The following is a 27,329-nucleotide window of genomic DNA, read 5'->3' on the forward strand; positions in this document are numbered from 1 at the left end:
ATTGTACCACTACCTGTATTCTTTTTGTCTTCACAGATGGAGAGTTGAAGTTGGTTGGTGTTTTGAAGTTGTGCCAGATGCAAATGATTTTATAATTGCTGTTATTCCACATTCCACATTCCCTGTACAGTAGTTTACTGACAAATGCTAATTTTCACCTCAGAATTGACTTTAATTGACATGGAGGCATTGAGTAACACCACAAGTCCCAGTTTATTTATCTTAGCTCCAAAAGCATGTGGTTTGAGCCAAATGGGTTGCTTTTAACTTAAAAGACAAGGGGGTCATTGACTATCAGCAAGAGTTCCAGTTTATTTACCTTGGCTCCAAAATCATATTAGTGCGGGTCGCGTTTAAAAATAAACAAAACTGAAACTTAAAAGGGAGGCACGTGATAAAATTAGAGCTGACGTTACTACAGAAAATCAAAAGGAGTATAGAAAGTGCAGTGGGGAGGTGAAAGGAGAGATAAAAAGGCTGAAAGAGATTATGAAAAAACCATCAGCAGATAATGTAAAAGGAAATAGTAAGAAAGAACTTGCATTGATATGGTGCCTTTCACGTCCTTAGGACATCCAAAAGTGCTTCACAGCCTTTTAAGTACTTCTTGAAGTAAGCACTGTTGTAATGAAAAAAGATGCTGAGCACTGTTGGGTTGGGTTAGTGCAGACACTGACTGTCCCTGTAGCTGATGTCAGTCTGGACAACTTCAGGGTCTCCATCCAACCTAACATGTTGTGTTTGGAGAGAATGTTTGAAAGTATAAAATGTGATTTTTCCTAAACAAGTAGATTTTTGATAAATGTGAGAATAATGGAGGAAGTCTTTGCAATGAAAGGTATCCTCCATAAAATAACTTGCTGTTACCTTCTTACCATCTTTCCTTTTACCTTCTTCAGTTTTATTTCAGTAGATGTCCTTAATGTTTTTTCTTCAATATTCTCTGCTCAAGTAGTTAGTTTTAAGTGAGTTAAACTATAAAATATGCATCATTTGTTTTACCTTTACATTCTTTTGAATACTGTATAAATAAATACTTCATATAAATCAAAAGCAGGTTCCTGAAGAGCATGAAACTGACAGAGGAATGGGGACTGATGCCGAACAGACTGGGCTTTCCCCTAAGTGGCAGACAACCTTAACGCTTTTTTCAGTGCTAGTGCTTTTTTTTCAGCTTTTGAAAATGCATGCATGAGATATTCTCAGAATGCACAACTCTCCGATTTAATACATGAGACTTGACAGGGCAGAAACAATGTGGGAGTCAGAACATTTAGGTCAAGACTGCAGTGTTTTCCCCAGCATGAGCCCTTCACTAGTGCATGCACACCCACTGCTACTGGTCCAACATTCATACCTGTCTAGCATTATTAACTAATGTTCACATTTTGTTCTAATAAGTGCAGTAATCTCTTTACTGACCGGATCACTTTTAAATCGATTCACATGCCTGGAGATCACTGATAGTTAATGTTCTGAAACTGATCTGAAACATACATATAGATTATAGGAAAGAAAACATGGCACCTTTAAACAGTTCAAATGCTTATTTCCTCAGAGATGATTTCACAAAAAGCTAATCATTGGGATTACACCAAGGAGATATCAGTCATAAAAACAATGTTAATGTCACATATCTTTTGGAAACTTTTTAACAGCACTTATATTTATATAGCAACTTTAACAAAGAGAAATGTCCCAAAACCTTTCACAGATAGAATTACATAGAATGTACAGCACAGAAACAGGCTATTCTGCCCAAGAGGTCCATGCCAATGTTTATGCTCCACACGAGCCTCCTCCCTCTCTACTTCATCTAACCCTATCAGCATATCCTTCTATTCCTTTCTCCCTCATGTGTTTATCTAGCTTCCCCTTAAGTGCATCTATGCTACTCGCCTCAATTACTCCTGGTGGTAGCGAGTTCCACATTTTAACAACTGTTGGGCAAAGAAGTTTCTTCTGAATTCCCTATTGTATTTATTAGTGCCTATCTTGTATTTATGGTCCCTAGTTCCGGCCTGTCCCGCAAGTGGAAACATCTTCTCCATGTCTATCCTATCAAACCCTTTCATAATCTTTTCGATCTCCATCAGGTGACCCATCAGTCTTCTGTTTTCTAGAGAAAAGAGCCCTAGCCTGCTCAATCTTTCCTGACATGTATAACCTCTCAGTTCTGGTACCATCCTAATAAATCTTTTTTTGCACCTTCTCCGGTGCCTCTATATTCTTTTTATAATATGGAGTCCAGAATTGTTCACAGTACTCCAAGTGTGGTCTAACCAAGGTTCTATACAAGTTCAACATAATTTCTTGGCATTTCAATTCTATCCCTCTAGAAATGAACTCCAGTGCTTGGTTTTTTTTTTATGGCCTTAATAACCTGTGTCGCTACTTTTAGTGATGTGTATCTGTATCCCCAGATCCCTCTGCTCCTCTACCCTATTTAGACTCTTATTATCCAAGCTGTATGTTGCCCCATTATTCTTCCTACCAAAATGTAATATCTCACACTTATCTATATTGAAATTCATTTGCCAATTACATGTCCATCCTGCAAGTTTATTAATGTCTTCCTGTATTTTGTCGCCGTCCTCCTTGGTATTAACCATAAGCCCCAACTTGGTTTTGTCCGTAAATTTTGAAATTGTGCTTCCAATTCCTGAGTCCAAATCATTTATATAAATGGTGAACAAGAGTGGGCCCAGCACCGATCCTTGTGGAACACCACTTCCCACCTTTTGCCAGACTGAGTAGCTACCTTTAACCCCTGCTCTCTCTTTTCTTTTTTGTACGCAGCTTGCTATCCATTTTGCTACTTATCCCCTGACTCCACATACTCTGACCTTAGTCATGAGTCTACTATGTGGTATCTTATCAAAGGCCTTTTGAAAATCCAAATATATTACATCTCCTAAATTACCCTTGTTTACCCTATCTGTTACTTCTTCAAAGAATTCAATAAGGTTGGTCAAGCATAACCATCCCTTTTGAAATTCATGCTATTTTTTATTATATTTTCGGTTTCTAGATTTTTTTTATTATATCTTTTGAGTGAAGATTCCATTACCTTCCCTACCACCAGCATTAAGCTAATTGGTCTATATTTCCCTGGACTGGTTCTATCTCCCTTTTTAAACATAGGAATCACATTGGCTGTCCGCCAGTCCTCTGGCACTATTCCCTTTTGTAATGAATTTTTATAGATATGTAATAGTGCCTCTGCTATCTCTTCCCTAACTTCTTTTAAATTTACACGGATGCAATCCATCGGACCAGGGGTCTTATCCTCTCTAAGTTTGATTAGTTTATCGATTATCTTCCCCCTTTCCATCTTAAATATCTTTATATCTTTTTTGATCTCTTCTTTTAATGACATGCCCACCATATTAGTCTCCCTGGTAAATACTGAGGCAAAGTAATTATTTAATATTTCTGCCATTTCGCTGTCATTACCTGTGGGTTTATCATGTGTCCTATCCCTATCCTGATTTTTCTTTTGTTATTTATGTGTCTGTAGAATATTTTACTATTTCTTTTTATATTCCTTGATAATTTAATTTCATAGTTTCTCTTTGCCTTCCTCATTTTTTTTTAACTTCTTTCCTAACCTTTTCATATTCCCTTCTGTCATGCTCTCCGATGTTGTCTATGTACTTAGTGTATGCCTTTTTCTTTAGTTTCAATTTCATCCTTATTTCTTTATTCATCCATGGTAAATCATTACTGGCTCGTTTGTTCTTGCTGTTTAGTGGGATATACTTCTCCTAGACTCTATGGGGGTGATTTTAAACCCCAAGAATGGGTGGGTTTGGGGCGGGTGGGAGGTGAAAATAGTTGTTTTTTTGGGTCGCAACCGCAAAATTTTTGGACTTTGCATTCCCAGTGGGAAGCCTGTACTTTTACGTATTGACATTACACCCGGAAATAAAGACGGGTTGCAGTCACGATTCTAACCACTGTTGGAAACTCTGATTATAATCAAACAATTAATTAATAAGGACATATAAATGCTTATAAGTGGGTGGAAATTCATTTATTATTTATTTGTAGCCAGCTAAGCAACCTAGCTGACCAAAAAGTATCTGTTACTAAGGTTTGAGGCAGTGAAATTCAGTCATCCCACTATTTTTGACATCTAAAGCCAACAATAATCTGAACATTATGAAAACAAGATGGGGGAAAAATTCGATAAGGATCCGTTTTGGGCGGTGGTAACGCGATGTGCTACCATCCTGCGCCCAATGGACCCTGTGCAGGCAGAACGCGGGTTTGGACCCAAGGGAGCACTTACCTGCAATCGGCGTTCCTTTCCAGGCCTTGCACGTAGAATCAATGCAATTTGCACTTTCCACCATCAGAGGGAGTGGGCAAGATGAGTGAGGTCAACTGTCAAGAGGCTTCTCCTACCAACTGCACCATGCACTACACCCCCCATCCCCCACATACCAATAAACTCTTTCCATCAGTCGTCAACTCTTCCAATCAGATGCTTCGTCTCACCCTTACACATTACCACTGTTTTGAGCCGCCCACCCACAACTCACAGCCCACACACACTGGAAGCTATTCAACCAAGACAGGCACATCACCCATACACACGTCCCGCTTTATTGCAGGAGAAGGTGGCGCATATCAAGAGGCAGCAAGCGGCAGTGGCATTTAGCCCTTCAAGCCTGTTGCGCCATTCAATGAGATCATGGTGGACCTGTGACCTAACTCCATATACCCGTCTTAGCCCCATATCCCTTAATAGCCTTGGTTCACAGAAATCTATCAATCTCAGATTTAACATTCACAAGTGAGCTAGCATCAACTGCTGTCTGCAGAAGAGCATTCCAAACGTTACCCCATTTATTTATTCACAGTAGAAGACACAAAAAGCATACAAAAATAGTGGGGAACCAAGGGGTAAATGAGAGTGAGGAAGTTAAAGTAATTAATATCAATAGAGAAAAAGTAGTGGACAAGCTAATGGGACTAAAAGCAACAAATCTCCTGGACCTGGTGTCCTACATCCGAGGGTTCTAAAATAGATGGCTGCAGAGATAGTGGATGCATTGGTTGTGAGCTTCCAAAATTGTCTAGATTCTGGAACGGCCCCAGTGGATTAGAAGGTAGCAAATGCTACCCTGCTATTCAAGAAGGGAGGGAGAGAGAAAACAAGGAACTACAGACCAGTTAGCCTGACATCGGTCGTCGGGAAAATGCTGGAATCCATTATTAAGGAAGTGGTAACAGGGCATTTAGAAAATCATAACATGATTAGGCAGAGTCAGCATGGTTTTATGAAAGGGAAATCGTATTTGACAAATTTATTCGAGTTTTTTGAGGATGTAGCTAGCAGGATAAATAAAGGAGAACCAGTGAATGTAGTATATGTGGATTTTCAAAAGGCATTCGATAAGGTGCCACAAAAAAGGTTGTCATGATGTGGAGATGCCGGTGATGGACTGGGGTTGACAATTGTAAACAATTTTACAACACCAAGTTATAGTCCAGCAATTTTATTTTAAATTCACAAGCTTTCGGAGGCTACCTCCTTCCTCAGGTGAACGATGTGGAAATGAGGATTTCGAGGATTTCATTTCCACATCGTTCACCTGAGGAAGGAGGCAGCCTCCGAAAGCTTGTGAATTTAAAATAAAATTGCTGGACTATAACTTGGTGTTGTAAAATTGTTTACAACAAAAAAGGTTGTTACACAAGGTAAGGGGTCATGGGGTTGGGGTAATATATTAGCATGGATAGAGGATTGGTTAAAGGACAGAAAACAGAGAGTAGGGATGAACGTATGATTCTCAGGTTGGCAGTCTGTAACTAGTGGGGTGCCGCAAGGATCGGTGCTTGGGCCTCAACTATTTACAATCTATATTAATGACTTAGATGAAGGGACCGAGTGTAATGTATCCAAGTTTGCTGACGATACAAAGCTAGGTGGGAAAGTAAGCTGTGAGAAGGGCACAAAGAGTCTGTAAAGGGATATAGACAGGTTAAGTGAGTGGGCAAGAAGGTGGCCGATGGAGTATAATGTGGGGAAATGTGAGGTTATTCACTTTGATAGGAAGAATAGAAAAACAGAATATTTTTTAAATGGTGAGAAACTATTAAATGTTAGTGTTCAGAGAGAATTGAGTATCCTCGTACAAGAAACACAAAAAGTTAGTATGTAGGTACAGCAAGCAATTAGGGAGGCAAATGGCATGTTGGCCTTTATTACAAGAGGGTTGAAGTACAAGAGTAAGGAAGTCTTACCACAGTTGTACAGGGCATTGGTGAGACCTCACCTGAAATACTGTGTACAGTTTTGTTCTCCTTATCTAAGGAAGGATAAACTTGCCTTCGGGGCGGTGCAACAAAGGTTCACTAGATTAATTCCTTGGATGAGAGGCTTGTCCTATAAAGAGAGGTTGAGTAGAATGGGCCTATACTGTCTGGAATTTAGAAGAATGAAAGGTGATCTCATTGTAACATACAAGATTATGAGGGGGCTTGACAGGGTAGACGCTGAGAAATTGTTTCCCCTGGCTAGAGGATGTAACTAGTAGAATAGATAAGGGGGAACCAGTGGATGCGGTGTATTTGGATTTTCAGAAGGCTTTCGATAAGGTCCCACACAGGAGGTTGGTGAACAAAGTTAGAGCACATGGAATTGGGGATAATATACTGGCATGGATTAAGAATTGGTTAACAGACAGAAAATAAAGGGGTCTTTTGCAGGTTGGCAGACTGTAACTAGAGGGGTACCGCAGGGATCGGTGCTTGGGCCCCAGCTATTCACAATCTATATCAATGATTTGGATGAAGGAACCAAATGTAATGTTTCCAAGTTTGCTGATGACACAAAACTAAGTGGGAATGTGAGTTGTGAGGAGAATGCAGAGAGGCTTCAGGGGATATAGACAGGCTAAGTGAGTGGGCAAGAACATGGCAGATGGAATATAATGTGGAAAAATATGAAGTTATCCACTTTGGTGGAAAAAACAGAAATGCAGAGATTTTTTAAATAGTGAGAGATTGGGAAATATTGATGTTCAAAGAGACCTGGGTGTCCTTGTACATGAGTCACTGAAAGCTAACATGCAGGTACAGCAAGCAATTTGGAAGGCAAATGGTATGTTGGCCTTTACAACAAAAGGATTTGAGTACAGGAGTAAAGATGTCTTACTGCAATTATATAGGGCCTTGGTGAGACCACACCTGGAGTATTGTGTACAATTTTGGTCTCCTTATCTAAGAAAGGATATACTTGCCATAGAGGGAGTGCAACGAAGGTTCACCAGACTGATTACTGGGATGGCTGGATTGTCGTACGAGGAGAGATTGAGTAGACTAGGCCTGTATTCTCTAAGGTTTAGCAGAATGAGAGGTGATCTCATTGAAACATACAAAATTCTTACAGGGCTCGATAGGGTAGATGCAGGGAGGATGTTTCCCCTGGCTGGGGAGTCTAGAACCTGAGGTCACAGTCTCAGAATAAGGGGTAGACCATTTAGGACTGAGACGAGGAGAAATTTCTTCACTCAGAGAATGGTAAATCTTTGGAATTCTCTACCCCGGAGGGCTGTGGAGGCTCAGTCATTGAGCACATTTAAAACAGAGATCGATAGATTTCTGGATATTAAAGGGATATGGGGATAGTGCAGGAAAATGACATTGAGGTAGAAGATCATCCATGATCTTGTTGAATGGTGGAGCAGTCTCGAAGGGCCAGATGGCCCACTCCTGCTCTTATTTCTTATGTTTTTAAGTAGAGAGTCCAGAACTAGGGGGCATAATCACAGGATACAGGGTTGGCCATTCAAGACTGAGATGAGGAGGAAATTCTTCATGCATAGGGTTGTGAATCTTTGGAATTCTCTACCCCAGAGGGCTGTGGATGCTGATTCATTGAATATATTCGAGGCTGAGATGGATAGATTTTTGGACTCTAGGGGAATCAGGGGATATGGGGATCGGGCGGGAAAGTAGAGTTGAGGTCAAAGATCAGCCATGATCTGATTGAATGGCGGAGCAGGCTCGAGTGGCCATATGGCCTACTCCTGCTCCTATTTCTTAAGTTCTTACAAGAAATGTTGTTCGAAAGATTTCTGTCTATGAGCAACACCAGAGAGATCAACTAGATTGAAATAATTTTGAAGCAGTTCAGAAGCTTTGGGCTGGAAATTGCTCTTAAAATAAAGGTGATGCTAACAGCGCTCACGGTTGTTAATGGACAAATCAAAGAGCAAGTTCCAGCAACCGCACACATGCAGTAAAACATGGAAATCCGGAACTCGCTCTTCCTGATTCCTTGCTGATCTGAGAGCTTCGCGTTAAAGGGATAGCGCAGGCTGGAATCAATGGACCAGCGCAAACTTGCTCTCCTGTGCAGCTGGAAACTAACTAATCTCGCCAGAAAGAAAGGTATGCTGAGTTATATCAGGTCTAAACTAACTCTTAACAGTGTGGTAAGTATTAATGACTGCCAAACTATCTCTCCAGCACTGAAAATTAACTTTTAAAAATGTGCAGTCTCATTATTCTTGATTTTAATAGCTTTTGGACATTTAGATTTTTTAAAAATTAAATTTAAATGTTTTATTTTTTTACCTTTTCTTTCTGTATCTTTTATCTCAGTCTTTTAATGTTACCCTCTATTTTGCTTTCTCTATTTGATTTTATAGTACATTTACTAATCTTATCTGACACTTCCTGGTTCTTATGCTGCATGGTTTGTGAATGAGATTCACTTCCTGGTTCTCACAGCGTGGCTTGCTTCAAGCTGATTGGTGGAGGGGACACAGAGATTCTTTCCTCCTCTCACAGCTCAGAGAAGCCCAGAAACAATCACTGCACTTCTTGCAGGTCTCAATTAAAGAAAGTTGGTGCCCAGAAGCCCACAAAAAGTTTGTGGGTGAGTTAGTTGCTTGCCAGCAGCGGGCGACATGTGCTCAGTACAATTTACGGGCCACTATGTTCAAGTAAGAATACTGAGTAGGCTTTGTGACAACATAAATCTTTTAAGAACATACATAAGAACATAATGAATAGGAGTTGGAGTAGGCCATACAATCCCTCAAGCCTGCTCTGCCATTCGATACGATCATGGCTGATCTTCGCCCTCAACTCCACTTTCCTGCCCAATCCCCATATCCCTTGATTCCCCTAGAGTCCAAAAATCCATCCATCTCAGCCTTTAATATACTCAACGACTCAGCATCCACATCCCTCTGGGGTAAAGAATTCCCAAGATTCACAACCCTCTGAGTGACGAAATTCCTCCTCATCCAGTCTTAAATGGCCAACCCCTTATCCTAAGACTATGCTCCCTAGTTCCTCGATCTTTTATGATCGTCTATCGATCCCTCCACCCAAGCACATCTCTGCCCATAATAATGGCCTCACCCCAAGTTATAGAGCTTTATACGCGAGTTCCTGCAATTGTGCCTGCTCAGAGGCTCTCTTCAAATTATGACCAGGTTTTCAGGCACAGCAGGAAACAGTCATTTTCTAGTGTTTTAATGCATTTTTTTGAGTGTTTTTAAAATATTGGCCTCACTGAGACCTGCTGTGCAATTTCTATTTCTTTTAATTGATTTTTATGGCACAAGTGTAAGTCACATTAACAATTGAGAGGCTTCCCCGATTGCAAGTTCTTAAACATGCTGTGGTTGATGTACATGAATGATAGTTGAATAAGTTGAACCTTTAATTCTCATACTTAAAGGAGAGAAATATATTGGGCCCCAATTGTTTACGCTGATTTATGCCCATTTTACGTTCAGGTGTATTCTAATGAGATTTGCGGGAAATTTGAGTGTAATGTGACATCAGCAGAATTGACGCATTTTCTGGTCTGACTTCTGGGTTACGCCCATAGAGGAAATTCCAGGCCACACAGGTTTTAATTTTAGAAGTATGAATATTTTAGCCAACAATTGGAAGTGATCTCAATGTTCCATCACTTTTTCTAATTACTGAATAAAACTGCAAATAGTAATATTAATTTAATTGCCTTTAATTAAGGCTTTTAACAAGCGTTTGACATTACATCCCATTTAATTGCATAACGTTTAAATGCTTAACCTGTTAAACTGTGTGAGATTCTAAAGTGCCAATTCTTCCTTTGGTTAATTCTTTTGCATAATTTGCTCATTTGGAAAAGATTTTTGCCTCAGGCATGAATTTCACCAGTTTATTTGTTGCAAGCATTTGCATTTGGACGCATGCAAGACATTGTGATCACAAGTTCCTTCAAAACTCTTCATTGTTTTGTGTTCATAATCATAGCTCAGATACACAAACTGCAATGGCACTAAAGGGATCATGTTGTGCAGTGAAAAGGCACTTATTTCAATGGAAGTTGTTTAATCAGTGAACCATAAAAATTGACATTCTTGAAGATTGATTTATTCCAGCCGCATTATGGTTCCATTAATAGACAAAAGAACAAGGCTGACAGTTTAGTCAAACATCATGAGTATGAGCACTCTCAATCTTCACCATTGTCTGCTCAATCAGTGATTATTTCTGTGAGATGGATAAAATTGTGCATTATTGTGAAAGCGGTAGTATAACTCGAGTCAGATAAATGATCTGACTCCCAAGTGCCAATGTTAAAATAGACTGCCAAACACATTTCGCTTTTGAGGAGCACAATTTCGGGGCGTAACTCTCTACTAGGTACTTCCTATTATTAATGGTGCTCTCTTTTATCAGCTGAACACTGTACCAGTCTTCAGCTTTATCACAAAGTTTCCTCCATTCAGTAAATTTTCAGTAGAAACATAAAAAGAATTATAGAATCTGCAGCACAGAAACAGGCCATTCGGCCCAACTGGCCCATGCCCATGTTTATGCTCCACATGAGCCTCTTCCCACCCTACTTCATCTAACCCTATCAACATATCCTTCTATTCCTTTCTAAACATTTGAGGTAATTTCAAGAAAATATTTGTCCAATTTTATTCTTGCTTTTGATGAATTTTACAGATTTTTTTTTACTTTCTTTTCTTGTCTTTCTCTCAAGATTTTCTTTTTCCATTAACTGACAGACCACAGCTGGCTGCTTCTGATTTGGTGCTGATGGTGATGTCACATGATAATGCTGCATTAGTTGTATACTGCAATTGGGTAATGGGCAGTCAGTGTATCAGCAACATATGCCACAGATTATACTCTGTGGTGTAATTATCAGTTGGTCACAACACAGGAATTAGATTAGATTATTGTTGTAGTTTATTTGATATCAGTATGTCACAATCAGTCACATTAACTAATCATCTGGCAACTCTCTCTTTCCCAGATAAAAATTAATTCACGTTGTGCCTTTTTTAAGGTGGTAAGGAGACATACCCTCATAAGATACATCAAGGAACTTGAAGATACTATCTCTGAGTAAAGTATTTTTGTCAAAGGATAGTACTCCTGGTTTTGCAGAAACAAACAAGACTTAATTATTCATGATTGTAATGTCCATGATTTCTCTTTTGAACGGGATTATAACAGCTCAACCTTTTGCTTATCTCTATTGATTTAGTTTATGTGGTTGCATGCCAATACATGTTTGATTATGACCTATCTTACAGGAGACAGTATTGACAGACCTATCAGGCTTGTTTCAAGAATGCATTCTGACAAGATATATCCTTGCCATGTGTGGAGAAATACTGGATACATACAGTTAATGATTGTAACATTATGATGAATTGCTTATGAAAATCCACCAAGTAAAAACAGACTTGCATTTATGAAGCACCTTTTCAAGTCTCTCAGAAACATCTTGAAATCATGGATTACTATGAAGTGCAGTGACTGTTGTCATTTTAATCAGCAAACAACACTGGACTCAGGGTTGCTTTACAACAACAACAACTTGCATTTATATAGCGCCTTTAACATAGTAAAACATCCCAAGGCGCTTCACAGGAGCATTATCAGACAAAATTTGAAACCGAGCCATGTAAGGAGATATTAGGACAGATGACCAAAAGCTTGATCAAAGAGATAGATTTTGAAGAGTGTCTTAAAGGAGGAGAGAGGGGTAGAGAGGCGGAGAGGTTTAGGGAAGGAATTCCAGAGCTTAAGGCCTAGACAGCTGAAGGCACGACTGCCAATGATGGTGTGAAGGAAATCGCGGATGCACAGGAGGCCAGAATGGGAGGAATGCAGAGTTCTTTCAGGGTTGTAGGGCTGGAGAAGGTTACAGAGAAAGGGAAGGACAAGACCATGGAGAGATTTGAACACAAGGATGAAAATTTTAAATTTGTGGCATTGCTGGCCGGGAGCCAATGTAGGTCAGCGAGCACAGGGGTGATGGGTGAATGGGATGTGGTGCGAGTTAGGATATAGCAGCAGAATTATAGATGAACTCAAGCTTATGGAGGGTGGAAGATGGAAGGCCAATTAGGAGAGCATTAGAATAGTCAAGTCTAGAGGTAACAAAGGCATGGATGAGGATTTCAGCAGCAGATAAGCTAAGGCAGGGATAAAACGGGCTTTATTACGGAGGTGGAAGTAGATGGTCTTGGTGATGGAGAGGATATGGGATCGGAAGCTTAGCACAGGGTCAAATTGGACGCTGAGGGTGCGAACAGTTTGGTTCAGCCTCAGACAATGACTGAGGAGGGGGATGGAATCGATGGCTAGGGAACAGAGTTCATGACGGGGGCTGAAGACAATGGCTTCCGTCTTCCCAGTATTTCTGCTTATCCAATACTGGATTGTGGACAAGCAGCTGAGCAGTAAACTGTTGAAAATTCCAATGCGCTGCTCAGCTGTATATTTTGTTCAATGGAAGTTGAATGTCTCAACATTACATGCAGAAATGGTCAAAACGAACCAAAAATTTCATGTAAATATAACATTTTGAGTGTAAACTGCACAAGCAGCTGATGCAGACAATTTGCAAAACATGCATTTAATTTTACTCTTTTTGATGTTAAAATGCACAGGTTGATTTCAAAATCCGGAGATTACTATTTTGGAGAACTGAGCTTTATAAATTCAGTGCTCTGTTTAATTTCCTACATTTTTCCACTCTCCAGAGCTGGATTAATGTCCTTGGCCATTGCTAGACAAGTTAAGTGGCTGATAAGACAGTTAAGGGGCATGAAATGAGCATTATTTCAGGCGAGTCCTTAATGACCAGTTTCCTGTAGAAATCCTGTAGAATTAATTTACCCAGTGGAAAACTGAAGTAATTATGATTTTTATTCATTCTTACCCAATTTCTTCAAATGGAAAGGGTCCCCTATGGTTATAAATGTTCTTTCTGTGAATATTAAATATTTAAAAACTAAATATATTTGACATGACACGAAATGCATCTTAAAACACAAAGTACCTACAAAAAAGGCTGTAAATATTAATGCTGAATATTGGAACATATAATGTATGGAAATTCAATTGTTTTACTGTTCAAATAATTCTCTGACCCTGATTGCATGATGCAACAGAATTGGCACTGTAGTTGTCAAATTCAGATTTTTGACATCAAAAGCTGTTCAGCCTTTGAAATTTCATGTCATGAATTATTGTGTTTCAAACCTTAAAGCTGGTTGTATCAATATCGGTGTACTTTTGTATCCTTAGTTAAGTACAGGAGGTTTCCTGACAGTTCCCTCTGACCTATAAGTGTTTCCACAGTTGACAATTGCATATAGTCTGGTTGAAATGGCTGAGTAGTAAATTCCATGGGCTGAATAAAATAAGGGTGTGTTCAGTTTGTACACGCAAACTCCTACAAACATTGCAGTCCATTTTTTAATCATAACAATTGATATTGTAGTTCAGTAAGACTCTCTCTTTGAGGTATTTATGTTCTCTCATTTACTCTTCCTAATAACCTCCCTATGTCTGTGTAATGCTTCAATACAGTGTGTCACCATGCTGCCCTTTATTTTAATTACCAAGACATGATATAAATAAAATAACCAACTGAGAGTGATGAGATATGTGAAAATTATCCAATCAAACTGTGAGAAGCACGTGGTTGAATGGCTGATGCATCATACATTATGTCTCCTTACTGTGATTCATCAAATTATGTTTGCAGATCATACTTGTCCTCATTGGCTATTATTAATAAGCGCCGAGCTAATGCTTTGTAAAATAAGTTTGCACTTGTTGCATTGCTGTTGTTTACTGCTGGGATGGAACAAAATGCAGCTGATACTTTCCTCTTTGTGATTTCAGCCATGACTTTATTGGTGAATTTACAACAAGCTATCGAGAACTTGCCAGAGGACAAAGTCAGTTCAATGTTTATGAGGTAAGCGTATCCTACTGATTCCAGTATTTGAAATCAACTCTGTTTAAATGCCCAAAAGTTGTATATTCATATTGTATCTTAATTTAATACACTTTCTCAGTGCAACAATTTGAATTTTAGTTTGTTTGCTCACTTTCAGCACAGTACAAGTTGTCAAGGAGGGTTTGGGGGGCGGAGGGGACGACGACTATATAGGATGAACCCAGTATTGATCGAGCAATAAATTAAAGACATCCCACAGGAAATCTTGATGAAATGCTTTCTGAAGGACACACATAATGACAATTTATAATATAATGCCTAACATAAATTAACTAAAGATACTACATTGATACACTTGATTAAATTGCTATGACTCCTACAATTAATATGCTGCAGAATGCCAAATGCTAATAGGATCATTGCTAGCCAGATTTCAGAACAGAAGGAGACAGAGAAAAAAGTGAGTAGAACAGATTGTGTGACAGTTTGTGGTAGGCAGGTCTGAATCTTGAGAATGTATTTGAATTGCCAATGGAGCTAAAGAGGAATGGGAATTCCATTGCGTAATAGCAGAGGTGAATATGATGCGTGCGTCAACATTAAAGAGTGGGATTGAAATAGCTTGCATTTAACCATTCTATTTATGCTAGTTCCCTAATGTACTGGGCATGAATATCCCAAATTACTGAATTGGATGTGTAAGACAACAGTAAAGAGTAGGATTGAAAGAGCATGCTTTAAACCATTCCATTCAGCTCACCCATCGCCCCCAAAAAAACCTACAGAGGCTATTTAAAGACTCTGAGGTTTCCACTTCCATTTTCCATCCAGAAGTCTATTCAAAATATTAATTACTCTTTGTGTGAAGAAATTCTTCCCAACATCAGTCCTAAATTTCCTTTCACCAATTGGAATCCCACTCTCTTATCTTACTGCTATGATGTACCTTGAAGTAATACTCAGGATTTACCTTTCCTCGAACATTTTATATCTTACATACTTCTGTAAGGTCCTGTTATGTCAAAGCTGAAGAGCTTCAGTTTCCCTGCTCTTCCCTCATAGCTCAGTCCTCTGACCTGTGGATCAGCCTCATGGATCTTCTCTGTATTGCCTTCAGAGCGTGAATGTTTCCTTTGTGTTTTAGTGAGCCAAGACTGGACACAATGCTCAAGGTGTTGTCAGACCAAAGAACTATACGATTCAGCATGACCTTGTCTGTCTTATTTTCTACTGATTTGAATCTAGAAATGATAGTTGCTGATATTAGCGGATAAATGCTTAACATGATAATATGACATTCCTCACTGCTATTTTAGTGGCGATGTTAACAGGTTTAAAATAAACAGATTAACATCTATGTTAAAATAGCAGACAAAGGAACTCACCAGTAGTAATCTCTAAGCTTTAGTACAATATTATCTTGATTGCAGTTATAGTGACTTGATATGTTAAGTCCAAGTCTACTTATAACCCTATATATTCTTCATCTTCACCATCACAATTTCTACTAGCCATGGAGTATGTGTGATGTGATTTTTTTTTACTTGCCAAGTGTAATATTTTACACTTCTTTCTGAATTAAATTTGATCTGCACTGTTCCTAACCCCTTAATTCCCTTCACCTTCCCCTCCCCTTCCCTCTTCCTCTTTTTTCCCACTTCCTGTGCCCAGCAAACCCTCTCCTCCTTCCCCCCCCAACCCCACTTGACCAGAGGATTGCCCTTAGCCATGTTTCTGTGTATGCATTGCAATGGGGGATCTACTAGTTGTTATGAAATAGTGTACCCTCCAACTCAATGTAATCAACACTACAGGGTATCTGCTAGTTTTTAAATATATATGTATATATATGCACAATTTCGGAACTTTGCTCAGTTTTGCATCAATATTACAAACACTTAAAGGGACTGTCACCATTTAATGCATACATACTATAAAAAAGCAAGTCAGAAGTACATTCAGTGAGGATATTCATCCTTCTTCACTAAAAGAGTAGCTGCCAAAGTACCAGGACAGAGCCAAATTCTTATTTTTGGCAATTGGGTCTGGCATGATTTACATTGATAAGAATCTAGTTGTCAATTGTAAAAGCCTATGAAATGTGAAGATATTCTTGATACACCAAATAAAAAATTATTGTCAATCTGTTTAGTTTAGACCTTGTTTTACTTTGTACAAATATGTACCCCCTTCAGTGCCATAGACCACTGTATAAACTAGAGCAAAATGGCTCCATTTGATATTTAGTGGTCAGTAAGCTTGAAAAACAGTCAGATATCAGCACAATGTGCCTGCTGGAACAATAGTTTAGCAGATTCTGATCATGCTAGTGAGTAGATTCAATGAAACTGTATTAAAGACTTCGAAGCTACGTAATGGTTAAAGTTGCATTACTGCTTCGAGAGAATGTTCTGGAACAGGTTCAATTCTTGGAACAGTTTACTTCAAAAAGCCTACTATAAAGCCACAATTTTGGAATGCTTAACAAGTTTACACTTCAGCAAATATTACATCTGTTAAAGAGCCATTGATTTCAATTTGAAAAATTTTAAAATATTTTTTATTAAATAAATTAGTGACGACAGTTGAGATCAGCAACGTGATAATGTCATTGCAGCTGCCTCTATTTATAAACAAGGTACCCTCTCTCCTCCGGGCCCTTGTGCTTTCAAAAAGAAAATGATTAAAACAAAATGTACACAATCTTTGGTACAACTCTGGATAAAAAAAAAGTTTTAAAAAATAACCTGGAATTTAGACCGGCCAGTAACATTACCATTTAATGATTTTCCTCCACGCATTAGAACTGCCAATAATGAGTTACGCCTGTTACAAAATTGGTCTAATTAGAAGTAAACAAACACCAGAGGAACTTCAGTCAGATACTTTTGTGACTGGAAGCCTTAAATAGCTGGAATGTAAAGTCAGTTGAATGCTTTGCTAATTATGTAACTGTAATGAACCAGTTCCACCGACACAGGCTCCAATTTGCCTCATTGGAACATCCTATAAATCTTTTCCCAAAGGTAGGGGAGTCTATAACGAGGGGGCACAGATTTAAGGTGAGAGGGGAGAGATACAAAAGGATCCAGAGGGGCAATTTTTTCACTCAAAGGGTGGTGAGTGTCTGGAACGAGCTGCCAGAGGCAGTAGTAGAGGCGGGTACAATTTTGTCTTTTAAAAAGCATTTGGACAGTTACATGGGGAAGATGGGTATCGAGGGATATGGGCCAAGTGCAGGCAATTGGGACTAGCTTAGTGGTATAAACTGGGCGACATGGACATGTTGGGCCGAAGGGCCTATTTCCATGTTGTAACTTCTATGATTCTATGATCCTGTTAGCGCCTGTTTTCAAGGCATAACAATAAAGCAAAAGTGGACAGAGATTTGTTGCCCCAGGTCTCCATCTCAATAGTTGTTGCATATTTCCACAAGGCGGGTGGGGGGAAGCACAAGGAAACTCCAACTTGAAACTGATGGGAGCTTCATTAGCATTTACATAATGTGGGAGCACCATTCTAATACCTCTCACATCTTTTTCCACTGTCAGCCTCACGTCTACTAATTTAACCATCATTGATGCATATCAGGCACAGCATGTATAGGAACCTGCACTCGGGGAAGCTTTTCAATTTTTAATGTGACTTATACTTATGCCATAATATGCATTAAAAGAAACAGAAAATACAGTGCAGGTCTCAGTGAGGATAAATTTTAAAAAACACACTCAAAACTTGCAATAAACACCAGAAGAATTACTTTCTTTCCTGCTGCGCCTGAAAATCTGGCCGCAATGTGAAGAGACCCTCCGAAGAAGCGCAATTGGAGGATACTCGCATTTGAGAGTTGGGAGTGTGGCCAGTTTTGTTGGCTCGTTCAGGTGGACGATTTGATGGATGGCTGTAAAAGATCGAGGAGACTTCAGTGTATTGTAGTTACACTTACGTCTAAAACACCGTGATCTTTTAAGCCCGTAATTTGTTTCAGCCCAGATTACACATATCTCCGGGTGCAAATGCAGAGGAAACTCCAGGCCAGTAAAAGCTACAGATAGGGTAAAATCTCTTCTGCAGGAAGAAGGAAAATGGTATAAGCAGATAAAAGATAAGTTCAGGACTGATGTCAAGCAGCACTTCTTCATCCAAAGAGTCATGAATGCTCAGAACAGTCTTCCAGGTAGTGTAGTGGAGGAAAATCTCTGGAATCATTCAAGACAGATTCTGTGCTGGAAAGTACTTAGGTTTCTAAGGGCAAATGAACTAAATGGGTCAAATTTGGTCCCTCAGCTGTACTTATTTTTAGTGATAAATAAATGTAATCAAATGTAACTTAAAATCTGAGTAACTGTAGGAAACTGATTTCCCTTGAAACTCTGTAGGCGGAATGGATTTTTTTTTAAATGAAAGCATTAGAATGTACATCTGTTTGAGAAACATTTACCCAGAGAGTGGTTAGAATGTGGAACTCACTACCCCATGAAGTAGTTGAGGCAAATAGCATAGATACATTTAAGGGGAGGCGAGATAAAAACATGAGGGAGAAAGGAATAGAAGGTTATGCTGATAGGGTTAACTTTGGTTAGACCACACTTGGACAACCGTGCACAGTTCTGGTCTCCATACTATGGAAAGGATATAGAGGCATTGGTGAGAGGCAAAAAAGATTCACAAGGTTGACGCCAGAACTGAGAGGATATACTTAACAGGAAAGGCTGAACAGGTTCGGACTCTTTTCTATGGAAAAGAGAAGGCTGAGGGGTGACCTGATAGAGGTCTTTAAGATAATGAAAGGGTTTGATAGGGTCAACGTGGAGAAAATGTTTCCACTTGTGGGAGAGTCCAAAACTAGTGGTCATAAATGTAAAATAGTTGCTAATAAATCCAATAGAGAATTTAGGAGAAGCTTCTTTACCCAAAGAGTGGTAAAAATGTAGAATGCACTACCACAAGGAGTAGCTGAGGCAAATAGCATAGATAGCTTTATGGGGAAGCTAGATACGCAAATGAGGGAGAAAGGAATAGAAAGGTATGCTGTTAGGGTTAGATGAAGTGGGGAGGGAGGAGGCTCTTGTGGAGCATAAACACTGGCATGGACCAGTTGGGCCGAATGGCCTGTTTCTGTGCTGTACGTTCTATGTAATTCCATGTAATTTGTAAGGATTGTAATCGTGTATTTTCAGCAAGTCCAAAGGAACTAATTAATGACTTTAGTCAAATAATCAGATGTATATGATCCAGAATTCGGACACTGAAAAAGACTTGGTTTAAGTTTTTTTTTAAGTGCACTCTATATAATTTAAAGATTCAGACAACCAATTTGGACATGCAGGAGTAAAATTATACTTTTGGAGGTAGATGTGCAGATACGTCATACGTCTTTGAAGCAACCTGTATTTCATTACTCGATAACATCATTCTTGCAAACAGCTGCCTGCTGATGTCAATTAGTAGGTACTACTGAAAACAGTTCTGTTTTTACACATGACAGCTCCTCAGTCAATCACATTCTAGTCTCCAGTCGTAGGCTATAATTCCATCTCTGAGAGGATACACTTTATTCTGTGCTGTTTAGATTTCACTCCTCACTGAGAGTTAAACAGGGCTGCATTTTAAAAATCCATTTTCTCCCCTGAGTTGTGTGAAGTATTCTGGAATCTGCACAGAGATTGGCAGAGCTTTGCCGAAACGTACAGCCCTACATGGAGACGCGCTGTGAGCTGTCAGCAGGTTTTCACATTAATGTGTATTTCTTTGTAAATCCTTCCCTCTGACGTGGAAAAAATAGTGATGATTAGAAAGTGTCTAAAACCTTTGTAACAAATAGTGATGCCAAAAGTATTGCAATAGGGCAGTTATTGATCCTGAGCAAATGTTATCAAGAGATTGTGTATGAGGACTATTTCAGGAATTTTATGTCCTTGAATTCACGAGGAAAAATGTAATCCATAATGGCCCAGAATTTGCTGGAGTGGGGCACCTCGTGGCAGGCACGTGAGTTGGGTTTTTATCCTCACCCTTCAGCTCCGATTACTTTCGCTCCGCAAATTGCTGGAGGTGCAAATTGATAACAGGGCATCTGGGACCTTGGTGAATGATGGGGCCAACAGTTTATCTCCCTAACCAATGACATTTAAGGATAGAGAAAGGAACAGAGCGAACGACGGAGAAGGAAATAGGGTGAATTGGAGTAAAAATAGATACTGAAAGAGAAATAAAGAGAGGGAAAGAAAGTTTGGATTAAGAGAGGGAGAAAAAAAGAAACAGAAAGGAAAAATAAGAAAAAAAAAATTAAATTTAAAATAAAAATCATCTAGGAACGATTTACTACCTGCAGGAGTGAGACTCCACAGTTTCAATTGTTCCTTTTCTGGGCCTCCGAGGTTGAGTAGCATGTTAAGACCATTAAACACCCCATTAACAGTATCCTTGCGTCTGGAAACAGCAGCCCTAATTTTCTGCAGCGAGTTTAATTCATACTTACAGTGCAAATCCAGCAATTTCTTGAAACTCACGGGTAGGTTGACAGCGAGCTACCATTTTCACGAGGCTAATGGCGGAGTGGCGCAAATCATCCAGCAATTTGTTGCAATTCATGCCGTATCTCTTCCTCATCACAAATTGCTGTGTTTTTTTTACACTCTAATAATGGCATGCGCATTTAACTTGCCGTTTTTCCCCAGAAAATTCTGTGCCAATATTTGTGTCCCCTAAGTAACTATTATCAGGTTGAATAATAATATAAATCAAAACAAGAGAAACAAATTACACTCTTTGACTTGCAGGAAATGTTTATATTGATGCACTATTTTGGGAAGGGCTGCTCAAAGGTCCCTGACATATAGCTTCCACAATGGGATGTGAGTTATGATGGCCTTTGCAACAACCTCTGAATCATGCTCATGTCAGAAATAAGGCTGTTCAGCATCTGTTGCCTGCATTCTATCCTGCACCATCCCACTCACCCGTCACCACTGTGCTCGTTGTCCTACATTGACTCCCAGTCCCCCACGTCTCCAATTTAAAATTCTTATCCTCGTGTTCAAATCCATTTAAGGATTCCCACCCTTTCTCTGTCACCTTCTTCAGCCCTACAACCCTCCAAGAACTCTGCGTTCCTCCAACTCTGGCCTCTTGTACATCCTGAAATCTCTTCACCCCATCGTTTGCGGCCGTGCCTTTAACGTTCTAGGCCCTAAGCTCTCGAATTCCCTCCCTAAACCACTCTGCCACTCCACCTCCCTCTAACATCCTCCTTAAAACCCACCACTTTGAAAGAAGCTTTTAGTCATCCTTCCTAATATCTCCTTTGACTTGGTGTTGACTATTGTCTGATTACTCCTCTGTGAAGCACCTTGCTTTCATTCATTTTTCCGCATTAAAGGCAAGTTGTTGTTGTAATGCAACATTCCTAACAATATTTTAAGATACATCCCCTTGTCTGTTTGTCTGCACTACGAGGTTGTTTTTACTTGGCCTAGCAAGTTATTATTGAAAGTAGCAGCAACCTCTTTTAGCTCATTACATGTTAATAATAGAAGTCTCACAACTTTCAAAGGACTGAAAATTTACGATAGAGACTTGGAATATCCAGAGCAACTAATTATTTTTGCACTGACAGTGAAGACTTTTGCAATATGGATACACAATGCACTCCAATTTCATGAAAATAACTTTAGCTTAAATTAATGCAGATAGAACTGATGCATGAACAAAAAGCAGCTGTTAGTCAGCAAAGTGTGCCAGCAGCAGTAAAAATGACACAGTACTGTTGGCAGAATAATTATGCCATCGTACCTTTTGGGTGATTCTGCTTTGGATTATATTATGAAAATTTAATGTGGCCAATTTTAAGAAGGGTATTCCAGGGAGATAGTTGCATTACTACCTCCCATTCCCTGCAGCCATTCCTTACTGGCTCTAGCACAACAAGAGATATGGCTCAGAGTACAGCAAACTACATTTATGTTTCATTTGCAGATGGCTTCAGATGGCTCTAACATATCCACAGCAGGATCCGAGCTGCAGTTTATCATTCAGCCATAACTGCATCCAAGATTGTGCTTGTTACACATATTTAGTTGATATTTTACATCCAGTACTTATAACTCTCACTGCAACTAGAATTTTTTTTAAAAATATGTTCAATTGGATTAAATTAATAAAATCATTCTTTCAGACACAGTATATGTGCAGCATTGACTAATTATGTTGCTGCTTTTGGACATTCCTCCTCCCTGTTAGGTGCTTTCTACAATCCACTCACTTCCTCCAATTGAGCAGTTTCTGAATCCTCAAAGGTCCTTACTGAAGTCCCAAGTCAAGTCAAGTAACAGAACTCCTAAATTATAATGCAGTCTACTCCTTTTAATTCAAAGTTGCTTAATTCAAATTATCTGATTCACATTTTTGTTACACTAAATCCCCACTTTGCTGTGTTATTTACTTTGTTCAATTCAATTTTTAGCGCAAATAACAACCTTGAATTATCAGAAGTAGTCTGTAATCACCAGTGAAGCTGAATGTTTACAAGGATGTAAAAACCAGAAATTTCTACTTAATTGGTTGCAAATTAGAAAATACGAACTAAGAGTACAATATTTAAACGAGCATCAGCATCAGTGTAAATGTGTTTTACTGCTTTTTTATATTTCAAAATATACTTTATTCATAAAATTTATAAAGGTACATACAATACAGTTCAAGTCACACTTCAAACAATACAATACAGGTCATACAATTTGTAATGGTACATACAGTACAAATTCAACAGTCCTGGTACAATCAATACAGTTACGCACCATACATTGTACATACAGTTCATGGCACACTAGGGTGCCTCATTTCATTACAGTCATTACAGGTTACAGATACAGTACATTGCGTTATATTCTGATGCTAACACAAATACATTGCTACTACCAGCTGTACAAATTTCCTCCCTTATCCATATCTGCACATCAGCACTGAGGCGCCACTGCTAGGCCATTCTGGTCATCACTAGGACTAACTGCTCCAGCCACCTTAAATGCTAGAATGCAAAACAAAATAGATACAAAGCAGAAAAACATCACTGTGTGCTAATCAAAAGTGGATTAATATGTTTATTATTTCTAGTAGTCTCCCCGGGCCATGCACGTTTTACAGATTAGTGGGTGTGTGATCCAGGGATGAAAGAAAGAAAGACTTGCATTTATATAGCGCCTTTCACAACCTCGGGACGTTCCAAAGTGCTTTACAGCCAATGAAGAACTTTTGAAGTGCATTCATTGTTGTAATGTAGGAAACGTGGTAGCCAATTTGCACACAGCAAAGTCCCACAAACAGTAGCAAAATAAATGACTAGATCATATGTTTTTTTGATGTGCTGGTTGAGGGATAAATGTTGGCCAGGACACCAGGAGAACTCTCTGCCCTTCTTCGAATAGTGCCGAATCTTTTACGTCCACCTGAGAGGGCAGACAGAGCCTCGGTTTAACATCTCATCTGAAAGACGGCACCTCTGAGAGTGCAGTGCTCCTTCAGTACTGCACAAAAGTGTCAGCCTAGATTATGTGCACAAGTGTCTGGAGTGGGGTTTGAATCCATAAACCTTCTGACTCTGAGGCAAGTGCTACCACTAAGCCAGGAATGCAGCTTACGTTAACTCATGGCATGGGGGTTGATCTCTGTGAGTTCCCAGTGATGTTTAACAATACTTTCCAACTGGAAAGAATTTGATTGCATGAAAATACTATCTTTGCACTCTAGTCCTAATTGTGCATTATGCACGTTGGTGTTACACTAGCCACTAAAATTAGTGCTTGCACCAAAGGAAAGGGAAATAAGGCTCACAATGACTACAGCATGCCCTATTGTGGCTACTTTTGGAAACTAAATGAGAGTGATGCTGATCTTTTAGGATAATTGAAACACAGTAAATAGGAAATGGTCTTGTTTTGTAATGTGCTGTTTACTTCATCTATCTTAGCCATGAAAGGGCTAATGTTCCTGTCTTTACTAAATTTAGCAAAACATTAGACAAATAAAAAATGGTGAAATGCCACTTTTACTTACATTTTTTTTTACTGAAGTTAGCAAAGACAAGACTTTGAACCCCCTTATTCCTCCTTTCAATTTTTTTCCAGACCTCATTTTAAAGTTTTTTTTATATTAAACTCCACAAAATGATCACTACCACATTGCAATGTAAAATACAATGAAGGTACAACAATCTTAGTATGGTGCCACAGAGAACGTACCATGTTCCAAGGAAGCAATTCAAGTAATTATGCATTGGAACTGAAAGTAAGAAAAAGGAAGGTGATGGAACTCAAGGAATGGTATTGAGGGCTATATCTATCTGGGGCATGGTTATTGACAGCTTGACTTGTTGAAAAAAGTTGGTAGATTGTTCAGGTCTATCCTACCTGTCATGGCAAGGTTTAAGACTCTGAGAGAACAGAGAAGATTGATTTTACCAGCACCCAGTAGACTCACCAATCAGCGGGGAAGCCATGGTTTCTGGAATAGATCTCACCTGAATTGAAAGGCAAATATAATTCATCACATGATGTCAGACTGATTTACTGAAAGGGAAAACCCTGAATACAGTATAACTATGTTTGAAGAGCTAGTGATTGCTGATTCAATAATTATGAATTTCTAATTTAATCACTCAATTTATCGGTGATATATTAACACAGTAATATTTAGTTAATATTGGGCCAGATTTTGCTGTCAAAATAAGTGAGGCTCATGCGCTCACTGTTATTTATACGTAAATGGTACATCAACTTCAGGCGAGGAGCAGATGCGCGGTGAAATGACAAAATGCAAAAGTTGCTGTCTGGGTTGCCCCGCTCCGCTGTTAGCTTCGCAAAAATGGCATTTTGCTGTCTCCCTCAGCGTTGACATGTATTGAATGTCGTGAAGTTGCTCTATTTGTGCAGTAGATATGAACTAAACTTGCCACAGAAAGTTAAGCCTTGTCATTTCGAGCGTAAGTGCCCTTTTAACGATATGATAATTGTTAATTACTGCCAATCAATTCCTCTGGCACTGAAAATTAACCTTTTCAAGTGTGGAGTCTCATTCCTTTAGGTATTAATTGTTGGAGATTTTAAAAATGTCCAAATTTTAAATTTAATTTCTTTTTTCTTACTTTTCCTTTCTCTCTTTTTTTCTCTCTCTCTTAATCCAATCTTTTTTTCTCTCTCTCTTTATTTCTCTTTCTGTGTCTGATTTGATATTGAACTCTAATTTACACTTCCTTCTCAGTCCTGCTGTTTATTTCTCAATCCTTCAATCTCATTGATTAAGGAGATACCCAGTTGCTTGTCCTGTTCACTCAGGTCCCAGATGCCCTGTTTCCCTCACTGGGCCGTTATCAGCTCACCTTTTCAGCAACTTAGTGGGCAAAAATGTTTTGAGCTGAAGGGGGCAGGGGCGAGTCTAACTAACAGCAGGTGCCGTTAGATGTCCTGCTATAGCAAAATTAGGCCGATTGTTGAAGTAATATATTGTAAACTGGAAATTTTCTGTCAAAATATACACCTGCTTCAAAATTGGAATAACCTGTTGTTTGATACACATTTATTTGATCCAATAGATGCTGTTATTTTTTGAAAGTTTCTGGACATACAGCCTACTTAGAAACTTATTTTAAAATATGTACTTCTGCGGGAAAGTTTTGCAGTGGAGTCGATGGCCCTGATATTAACGGGGAGGCGGGATGGCAGCTGAGGGGTGATTGAGCGCGTGGCTAACCCGCCCAATAAAAAATGTCCGTTTCCCACGCGATTGCGGGCCAATTGGATCCACTTAACGTGGCTTCCGGATTTGCCGTCCGAAAGCTGCGCAGCGGGCGGACTGCGCACCCGCATCACAGGCTATTAGCTGGAGGAGCTCTGTTTAAAGGGGCAGTCCTCCAATGGCTGCTCCTGGAGCAAACACCCACACACCACAATGGAGCAGCACAGGGGAAAGGCTGCTCCAAGATTTAGCAATGTCTCACTCCGGGTGATACTGGATGGGGTGAGGAGGAGGAGGGATGTCTTCTACCCGGCAGACGGGAGGAAGTGGCCTGCCTCTGCCAACAAGAAGGCCTGGCTCGAGGTGGCAGAGGAGGTCACCAGCAGCAGCACCTGGATCCAGTGCAGAAAGGGCTTCAAAGACCTAACTAGGTGAGCCAAAATGAATACACTTACTCATTCTCCTACATTCTGTCTTCCACATCACTGCCCCCACCCTCCAACTCATTCTGCACTGCCAACACTACTCTATCACATTACTCCTCACGCCCACTTAAGGCTCATCCTCAACTTACCTGCACTTCCTCAGCACTTCCTCACCTCCCCATTAGTCACCCCACCACCACCACTCAACCCAATCCTCAAACAATGTCATGGCTCTGTCTCATACTCACCCTCTGATGCATCTCTTTCACGGTCAGCAGCACCCAAGCCAATGCATTCATCGGTTGGCCACATCACCATTACTCACACATGCATCTGTACTTTTTCCCCTTATAAGAGAAGAGAGCCCAGAATGCACGGGAGAGGGCGAGGACCGGAGGGGGACCACAACAAATCGTCATCCTCACAGATGCCAAGCAGGAGGCGCTGAAGCTGAGCCGCACCCTCGAGTGCACCCTTGAGTCTGTCTGGTGACAGAACTTTAACATTCAGCACGCACAATATGAATTGATGTTAACATGCCTTGACATCTTCAGCACCTCATTATGCTCATCGCAACATGACACATGTGATGATGCTTAATATTGCCTTCTGTTCTCTTTCAGAGCCTTCAGCGACCGCTGTGATGGCAGAGGGTGATTCCTCAGAAGACCTGCTGGCCTCTGAGGGTGCACCGTCACATCTGAGCCAGCCATCCACCAGCGCAGATACTCACACCTTGGTGGGTCCTAGTCCTCAGTTAGTTGAGGTCGCACATGGTGAGTTACCACACACATGTGAGCATGAGCAGATGCTGGTGGCAGGGGCAGCTGTGGAGAGTCCACGTCGGTGGGAGCACTCCTCTCCAGGCTCTGCTCAGCTGGATACAGATGCGGAACCCTGGCGGCCATCCTTTAAAAGGAGAATTATCGAGGGGCAGC

General features: G+C 39.8%; 1 long non-coding RNA gene across 1 annotated transcript in view; it reads left to right on the forward strand.

Annotated features, from left to right (window-relative positions):
* Positions 1–27,329, forward strand: part of LOC137344471 (uncharacterized) — a 111,480-nt gene that overhangs the window by 56,946 nt on the left and 27,205 nt on the right. Inside the window, exon 3 of the long non-coding RNA XR_010968367.1 lies at positions 14,179–14,254. This is a non-coding gene — a long non-coding RNA (uncharacterized lncRNA). The remainder of the gene's footprint in view (positions 1–14,178; positions 14,255–27,329) is intronic.

Source organism: Heptranchias perlo, chromosome 27, assembly GCF_035084215.1.
Source record: "Heptranchias perlo isolate sHepPer1 chromosome 27, sHepPer1.hap1, whole genome shotgun sequence".
In the NCBI taxonomy this organism is placed as follows: Eukaryota; Metazoa; Chordata; class Chondrichthyes; order Hexanchiformes; family Hexanchidae; genus Heptranchias; species Heptranchias perlo.